We start from the raw sequence: 9,543 nt of genomic DNA, 5'->3' as shown, positions 1-9,543 counted from the left end.
TACATAATAGACAATGCCCAGTTAAAAATGCATGCTCAAGTAACACCCGTTTTATTGTATGAATGCCAAACTTGGGAAATGCTCAAAGCAATCCAGAAACAGCCTCAATCAGTTATTAATAAATGCCTAATATAATTAATAGATAGACCTAATTTATTGGTTGGACCCATATAAATTGGCACGCCAGCATACAATGGTGTAGATTTTCCCATCATGTAAATTTCTTGCATTACGTAAATTTAATATTCTTTTTTCAGTTTCACAACAGCGATGTGTGTTGTCAACGACTGTAGAAATGACTTTGAAGGCACCAAACAATGCCTTCAACAATTTTAGAAAATTTATTGGAAATATTTGCGTCAAAATTCAGTTATTAAATTGAGGTTTTGTTTTTAAGTTCGCTTTATGCACAAAAATACTAATATGGACTGGATATACAGTTTAACGTGGGATTCTAAACGGGTATCGAACCCAGGGGTTACTATATTGTTGAAAAGGAGATTGGGAGAGCAGAATTCCCACCCTGGTTATACGGTCAGAAAGTATTTTCAAGGACATTCTGGCGTTGGAGTTTTGAAATAAATATTATATTAACATTATTTTCCCTTTCGAATGATACAATTTTAAAACTGTTTTTTTAAAAATTGTATAAACATATCTTTTCAGTTAAATTACCTCATAATAAATCCAATTCACAAAATCATGTTCACTACGAAGGGAAAATTATTAAATGTCATAGCTTTGTTAAATATCTTACATTAATGTAGATTGTAATATCTTAGTGCAAGATAATTTTCTTTATTTTTTCTACACTTTATTTTGTGTGTTTCACACTGCCATCTAGTGAGACAAATATGAATGAGTTGGACCCGTTGCGCTCCTGCTATTTCAAAGCTCTAAACAGAATACCAAACGATGTTAGCAGGTTATTGATGTATAATCGAGACTTGAAACAGAGTTCAGAAAGATAATATGCGGGAAAGTGACACCTGAAACGGAATTTCTCAGGCTCTGTCATTGTTCTTCTTTCAGTTCAGAACCTAGAAGGATGAATTTATAATCTTGTACACAAGTGATGAACCTTAAGATTGATCTCTTGAGAAAATAGAATATTTGAACATCTGCCCATAGCAAGGTTTTTGTAAATCAACAATATGTCAAGAGACTGAGCTGATTGTCCTTAATCTATTACATGCGAAATAAAATAACAATTGAACATGAGAGCCTAAGAGCACAAAGTAACAACTCGGTGGATTTAGAGGCCAATTATCAGGGCTGGAAATGGGAATTTTCACGAAACGAAGGGCTTTACGTTCGTCAACATGCTGTTATCTGTTTTCTTGTCTTTGATTACTACAGTGACAAGACGGAACGGGAAGGTTTCAGATGTACAATCACGGACACTGCCGGCTTGTAATGAATACATTGACTTTCAATGGAATCGTTACAAGCCAGCAGTGTCCGTGACTGTACACGAACCGGAACATCGTTCCGGTCTGGTCCGATCCATTTCGACCTTGCCAATATAATATGTCTAAGATAAAGAGCAGATATAAAGTTATAAATGGCATCGTTTTCCAAGTTAGCTATGAGAATCCGAACCAAGTAAGGATAAGTGTACCACGAACCTTGATAAGAAGAGTACTTGAGGTCGTGCATGAAGGATCTGGCCACTTCGGAGTTGATAAAACGTTGAGACTAGCTAGAAGATTTTACGTATGGAAGACTATGAAGAGTGACGTTGATAACCATGTCAGAAATTGTACAGTTTGCGTACAAACTAAACCTTCAAAGATAAAATTCAGGAAAGAAGAATTACATATTATCGCTAAATGGCCATTAGACATGGTTTCTATAGATCTAATAGGACCATTACCTAGGTCTAAGGGATTTTTGTATATATTGACGTGTGTGGATGTATGTAGCAAGTTTATCATGTGCTATCCTTTAAGGAAAGCTACAGCCAAAGAAATAGTCAAGAAGTTGGATGAAGGATTTATCAAACATTATGGTAGCTCAAAGAAAATGCTGACTGACAACGGGACTCAATTTACGTCAGAATATTTCAAGGAGTATCTATATTTCAAAGGGATAAGGTTGATTAATGTTACAAGATATCATCCAAGTTCCAATCCAATTGAGCGTTACAATGGAGAGATTGTGAGATTACTTAGAATGTACTGTCATGATCATCATACAAGGTGGTGTGCAGTAATTAACAGGATAGTTCGATTATTAAATAACTCAATATCAGCTGAGGCAAATATGAGCCCGACAGAAATTTTCTTGGGATATGAAGCAGAGCCGATGATTTTCGATGATTTACAATGGCCAAAAAAAGGTTAAGGAAAGGGAAACCAGGAAAGAATTTTTCAATGACTTATATAACAAAAGAAAGAAGAGGACGTCAAAGGAGGAAGTTAAAGGGAAGAAGATAGAAGTAAAAAAGGGTGATATAGTTTATTGTAAAACGCATCCAATCAGTAAGGCCATTGACCGCACAATTAAAAAACTGTTTTTCAAGTATGAAGGTCCGTATATTGTATTAGATACGTTTAGGGACACTATAGTTATACAAGACATGGTGACAAAGGAAGTAAGAAGAGAAAATCTAGATAATGTAAAAAGATATAATTGTACGGAAGACGTTAAACAACTGTTGAAAGGAACACATGAGAAGTGAATAGTAAGAATGGATGTTGCAGAAAATTTTTCCTTGAATACGAAATTTCTACGAAGGAAAAATTTTACCCAAAGGAGGGGAATTTTGTGTCACGTACACAAACTGCATTGTTGTTCTTTGACGTATAGGATCATAGATGGCAGCATGCAAAAAGAACGACGTTTATATTTGATGATACATAAAGCAGCTTAGAAAGTGGACCAGAGATGGCAGCACCCAAGAAAACTTATACAATTGTAAATAGAGAAAAAGGAAAGCGCTGATGTGGTGAAATAATGATTGTAGATATTAATACTAATTATAATGAAAGAAATAAATGAACTTAATACAATAACAGGATATAAATAAGGTGGAAAGGGTGATTAATATTCAGTAATAGCATAAGTGATCATGATATAAAAGTAAAGAAGTCGAATTGTAATTACGATAGTAGACCTAGTGGCCCGGTACTGGGCCCTCAATTGGCGCTCGAATCATCATTTGGTGCTCGATCGCCTTAATGGATTTTTCTCGTAAGGCATGTGTTGCCAACTCCTTACCCGAAAAAATCACCAAGGTTGTGGCGCTCGTCGTAGCCTTTTATGATGTACATTTTGAGGGCACAGAGTTGGCAAGACTGTGGGGGCACTGTAGCTTTTTATGAGGGGGGTTTATTGCTTTCTGTTTGCATCTGGCAACACTACCGTAGATTGACAGTGTTGTTAACCTACTGAGTTTTTTTTTCACTGTAAATTTTCATCAAAGGACGTGAGGGGTCTATGTATTTTTTATGTCTGGCAATACTGTTGGGGGCCTAGTGTCGGCGACACTGTGGGTTTTTACTGTAGCCTTTTATGAGGGGGGTCTATTGCCCTCTGTTTACATCTGGCAATTTTATTGGATGTTTTTTTTTTTTTGAGGCTCGAAATTATTATTTGAGGCTTGAAATTATTATTTGATGCTTGTTGGTGTTGCCTACCCACTCTACAAAAATTCTACTATATTGTAACAATATGATTTTTTACTGGCTAAGCTAACCTACAAATAGGAATTGGCAGCACTGACTTATAAACCAACTGGGTTCTCTTGGCATGTTTTTTCATGATGTGTTGCTAGGCTATTGAGCATCTTGGCGTATACAATGTATATATTTTGAGAGGGGGGTTATAGCTTTTAACGCTGTACGAATACTGGAAGCTTGACAGTGACAACCAACAGAGTAGGTAACACTAGTTTCTGACAGTGAATTTAAAATAAAATATTAAACAAAATACATGAGTAAGCACTGTGATTACAAATAGTACCAGTGTTATGCCCCCCAACTCCAACTGGACAACTGGGGAAAATAATTGTACAACAATTTGTACCTAATTGTACAATACTTGTACCTAATTGAGAGAGCCTTCCCGTAACTTACTTCATGTACAATTTATATGTTTTTACAACTGTGAAAAGAAAGCATATGTGTTCTGTATGCACACATTTATTCTTATTTTTCGAAGTTGAATGAAAACACGTGTTTTTACGCTCTTGTAATACTGATCTTGCCCCAGTGATTTTAAATTGCTTCCATCCGGTTTTTTTTTCTGTGTTATTTTCGCATGCACGCAACATTCGCTTTCAATAGTTTAATGAAATACAGAAGGAGTGTTAGTTTAGCAGGTTTTGAGTTTACAATTTATTAAATTAAACAATAATTTATGTAAGATTATACTTGTACTTACCGAACACAAAATAATAAAAGCACATGTGAATTTTTGCGTGTGTTCATGTTATATGACGACTGAGTAAAAAAATAATGTTGACTCCCCGAAAGATAAAAGTTTCCGGTTCGATATCAGATGCATGCAAATTTTATGTTTTGCTCTCCAAAATCTTGATTTTTATGTTTGTGCTATTTGTCATACAGCAGAGGAGAAGAGGGGAGAGGGCAGGGGAGGGGGTACTATTAGCGCCATCTATTAGCAAACAATAGAAATAAAAAGTAGCGTCAAACTTTTTCAACACCCAAAAATTTTAAACGTTCTCGCGTAGTAATACGATCTAGCTGAAGATGTTTGAAGGAGTACTCTTAGTCGACGAAGCTAATTGCTAGGGCTCATATATTGCTAAAATGTTCTTTGATTTGCATATTTCTCATATCGCCATATGTTGTTCTAGTTGACTTCTTCCAAAAAAATGCTAATTAGCGAGAGTTAATTAAGCAAGGCAAGTAAAAGAAGCAAATAGGACAATATGTGGTGGCGTGAGAATATGTAAAAATTCGATTCAGAGGTGGATCGAATTAAAATTGGGGGATATTTTGCATTTTTTCCCTATAATGTACAAAACATTTACCGTACATAATCTTTTCCATTTACAACAGTATAAAATAAGAGGAATGTGTGACAATATCCATATTAATTAGGAAGGTATGTTGTATGCTAGGTTAGCTAATTGTGTCTTCTACAACTTTACTGTATAGAGGAAAGATGGAAAAAGAGAGCTCTACAAAAACTAACGCTCTTAACAATATTGTACGCCTCGTGAAAATTATATATAAATAAGGCATAAGCGTATTATCTGCTTTCATGTCAGATTTTCCCGACCTGTGAGCTGTAGTGTTTAGGGGACAAGCGACCTGCTGAAATATAATACTGTTGACAATATTGTACGCCCCGTGAAAATTATATATAAATAAGGCATAAGCGTATTATCTGCTTTCATGTCAGATTTTCCCGACCTGTGAGCTGTAGTGTTTAGGGGACAAGCGACCTGCTGAAATATAATACTGTTGACAATATTGTACGCCCCGTGAAAATTATATATAAATAAGGCATAAGCGTATTATCTGCTTTCATGTCAGATTTTCCCGACCTGTGAGCTGTAGTGTTTAGGGGACAAGCGACCTGCTGAAATATAATACTGTTGACAATATTGTACGCCCCGTGAAAATTATATATAAATAAGGCATAAGCGTATTATCTGCTTTCATGTCAGATTTTCCCGACCTGTGAGCTGTAGTGTTTAGGCGACAAGCGATGTGCTCTAATATGATACCGTTGACAATATTGAACGCCCCGTGAAAATTCTATATAAATAAGGCATAAGCGTATTATCTGCTTTCATGCCAGATTTTCCCGACCTGTGAGCTGTAGTGTTTAGGCGACAAGCGACGCGCTCTAATATAATACTGTTGACAATATTGTACGCCCCGTGAAAATTATATATAAATAAGGCATAAGCGTATTATCTGCTTTCATGCCAGATTTTCCCGACCTGTGAGCTGTAGTGTTTAGGTGACAAGCGACGCGCTCAAATATAATACCGTTGACAATATTGAACGCCCCGTGAAAATTATATATAAATAAGGCATAAGCGTATTATCTATTTTCATGTCAGATTTTCCCAACCTGTGAGCTGTAGTGTTTAGGTGACAAACGACCTGCTCAAATATAATACTGTTGACAATATTGTACGTATATTGTATTGTATAGGAGACTAGAAGCATATAATTTGGCGAAAAAACCCAAATAAGGTCATAGAAAATAGTTAAAAAAAAAGTGAGCAATTATATTTTGCATTGCACAGCATTGGATATTAAATAACATACCCCCAAAAAATCTCTGCATTATGCGTTCTGTAAAAAATTGCCCCTACGTGCCAAACTGCTGTGTCAAGTAAACATTTTCAAAGGCACTGTCGTACTTGTGTGCCGGGAAAGCGAATATGTGCGACCAAACTGTGCTCTAAGTGTGGAAAAAATATTTCTATTGCCAACTTCAAGTTGTTTTTTTTGACATGTATATATATTATTATTATTTTTAACAGAGGAAGAAAGTCTGTGCTTCGGAAAAACGCGATGATGTGCGTAATGATATCTTCCTTCTCCTGCATAGACTTGTACCAATCTACTGTGTACCGTCTTCTTCCCTGCATCGCCTCGTGCAGTTCGTCCGACCTTTCGTTCAATTTTTCCCCTGCAGCCGAAAGCAGAATGTTGAGATCACTGCACCTCAGGCCACTGATCCCCCGAAGATGGTTCTTGAGAACCATTTCACAAGGGATGCGAAATTCCGGCGTTGTTTTTGCTATGATTACAAGTTTTCCTACATCCTCACAATCTCCGTTTACTGCGTGTTTAAATATTTTACATAGTAGCTCGGGCGGCAAATCAGTTATACGAGACATGTTGTTATTATTATTATTTTTCACTTTATGTTATTTATATACCCCACCCCAATTTTTGTTTCGTGTTCATGGCGATGGTGGTAGAGTGCCACACACGTAAATTTGCCGTTGCGTAGAAACGAATTTTCGTTTCGTCTCCCTCTCTCTTAGCATCATGTGTTCTACCCTGCTCGATAATCTTCGCTATTGTTGCCATATTGTTATTCTATTCCTGGACACACTCGTGCAAACATTATTGAAAACAATTGAATAGCGCTCCAGCTCGCGGTTCCCACTGTTCGGTAGGGACGCTAATGTGGCAATATAGCACGGCGTAGTGCTTGCTTTTTTTATGCAGTGCATGTTTATTGGCCAGCTAGTAACTAGTGTTGCCAACTGTAATAATGAAGCACTATTTCTGTCATGGAAGGGGAAAAGGCAGGTAAAGTGGCGGTGAGTTTTGTTGGATTGGAAGCACCATATTTTTATTTTATACTAAGTATTTGGCCGGTTTGACGTGTGTGTGCGTGTATTGTGTGTGTGTATGTAAAAGTGTGTGTTTGCTAATGAATGTTAAATTCCATAATGCCTCCAGTTCTGTCGAAGTTGAAATTAAAAACCTTGCATAGCCAAGCTCGGGAAATTCTAAGCATCTGCCGCCACCTCCCAGGGAGGCAAAATGACTAGCGCCGGCCCTGGTTCATAACAAAAGAAAAAGCCGCGCATCTTATCGTCTAGTGGCAGTATATGTACTTGTTATTGTTGTGGAAGCCGGCATCCTTTGTAAATGTACAACAAAGGCAACCGACTGTCGCCGATCTCAGAGAGGAAATAATAATACTGCTTCAGGAGGAGTGTTATGGTGCAATTGTAGCGGTTTAACACGTTGGCATGTTATTATCTGCTGTTGCAGTTCCATACCAGTGTATACGGGTTTTGGAAGTGAAAAGTTAAAACGCCACCAGTGCATTAATGCAATGAAAAATAATATATATATTTTTTTATTTTGTTTGAAATTACTCAAATAAGGAATCGTATGAAGAAGTCTTTTTTGCAGCATTTTTGGTAATTTTACTTATGTGTTAGTTCATATTTTGCGAATTTTTAGTCCATATGTATGTAGCTACATACAAAGTTACTTGTTAGTACATATTAATCCTAGTCCTGGTATAATGCATGACGTTTAAAACTCAACGTTAGATAGACCTGAATTCTCTAATTTTATTGTTGTACGTAACAGCTGTGCATCGGCGCACTGCAGTGATTTTTCTATCTGCTCTATTAGCAACACTGCTTCTTTAGTTGTTTCGCGCATCGCACGGCAGAATTATCTGCGCTGGACTCTACCCAGTGCGGCGACCTGTTCACCCAGTGATGCGTCTCTGCTCACGAACCTTTCGAAAGCTGCGTGCTCTAATTTTCTGTCTGTTTCGTGACGTGCATCCAGATCCGTCTGCGTGGTGTTGTAAGCAATGTCGTGATTTTTGCATGCGGCGTCCAACGGATTCACACTCTTGTCCCCTCTCTCCAATTTTTTCTCAAGTTTGGTACCCGGTCCGCAGTACTGGTAGCCAGGTAAATGTACGTGTTCTCGAAAAGTTTGGAGCAATCCAAATACTAGCAACTGATGAAACTGTACGATAGTCTGGACATTGTAACGTTCGCCTCGGAAATAAAACCACTCGACGATTGTCGTGAAAATTCAGTCGTTGTGTTCGACGACGCCATCCTGGAAAATCAAAATGAAATTCGCAACTTTTTCACGCAAGGTCGTCACAAAAAAATGGATTGTTTTTACCTAGCTCAAACGTTTTCCAAAATTCCAAAACAGTTAGTACGCGACAACGCTAATTTCATATGTTTGTTTCGTCAAGATCACACCAACCTCAAGCACGCGTACGATGACTACGTAGGCGGAGACATGAACTACAATCAATTTTCGGAACGCTGCTGCTTTTCTTGCTGGAACGGTGACGATTTCGGATTCGTGACGATCGACATGACGAGGAAACCCAACGATGGAAAATACAGAAACAAAATCAACGACTTTCTAAACGTTGTAACGTTGTGAGAAACGACGTTTATAACGTTGTAACGTTGTGAGAAACGACGTTTATAAATAAACGTCGTTTCTCACAACGTTACAACGTTATAAACGTCGTTTCTCACAACGTTACAACGTTTAGAAAGTCGTTGATTTTGTTTCTGTATTTTCCATCGTTGGGTTTCCTCGTCATGTCGATCGTCACGAATCCGAAATCGTCACCGTTCCAGCAAGAAAAGCAGCAGCGTTCCGAAAATTGATTGTAGTTCATGTCTCCGCCTACGTAGTCATCGTACGCGTGCTTGAGGTTGGTGTGATCTTGACGAAACAAACATATGAAATTAGCGTTGTCGCGTACTAACTGTTTTGGAATTTTGGAAAACGTTTGAGCTAGGTAAAAACAATCCATTTTTTTGTGACGACCTTGCGTGAAAAAGTTGCGAATTTCATTTTGATTTTCCAGGATGGCGTCGTCGAACACAACGACTGAATTTTCACGACAATCGTCGAGTGGTTTTATTTCCGAGGCGAACGTTACAATGTCCAGACTATCGTACAGTTTCATCAGTTGCTAGTATTTGGATTGCTCCAAACTTTTCGAGAACACGTACATTTACCTGGCTACCAGTACTGCGGACCGGGTACCAAACTTGAGAAAAAATTGGAGAGAGGGGACAAGAGTGTGAAT

The sequence above is a fragment of the Lepisma saccharinum genome, chromosome 5 (assembly GCF_977018435.1).
Source record: "Lepisma saccharinum chromosome 5, izLepSacc3.1, whole genome shotgun sequence".
NCBI classification, from domain to species: domain Eukaryota; kingdom Metazoa; phylum Arthropoda; class Insecta; order Zygentoma; family Lepismatidae; genus Lepisma; species Lepisma saccharinum.
This window is presented reverse-complemented; position numbering follows the sequence as displayed.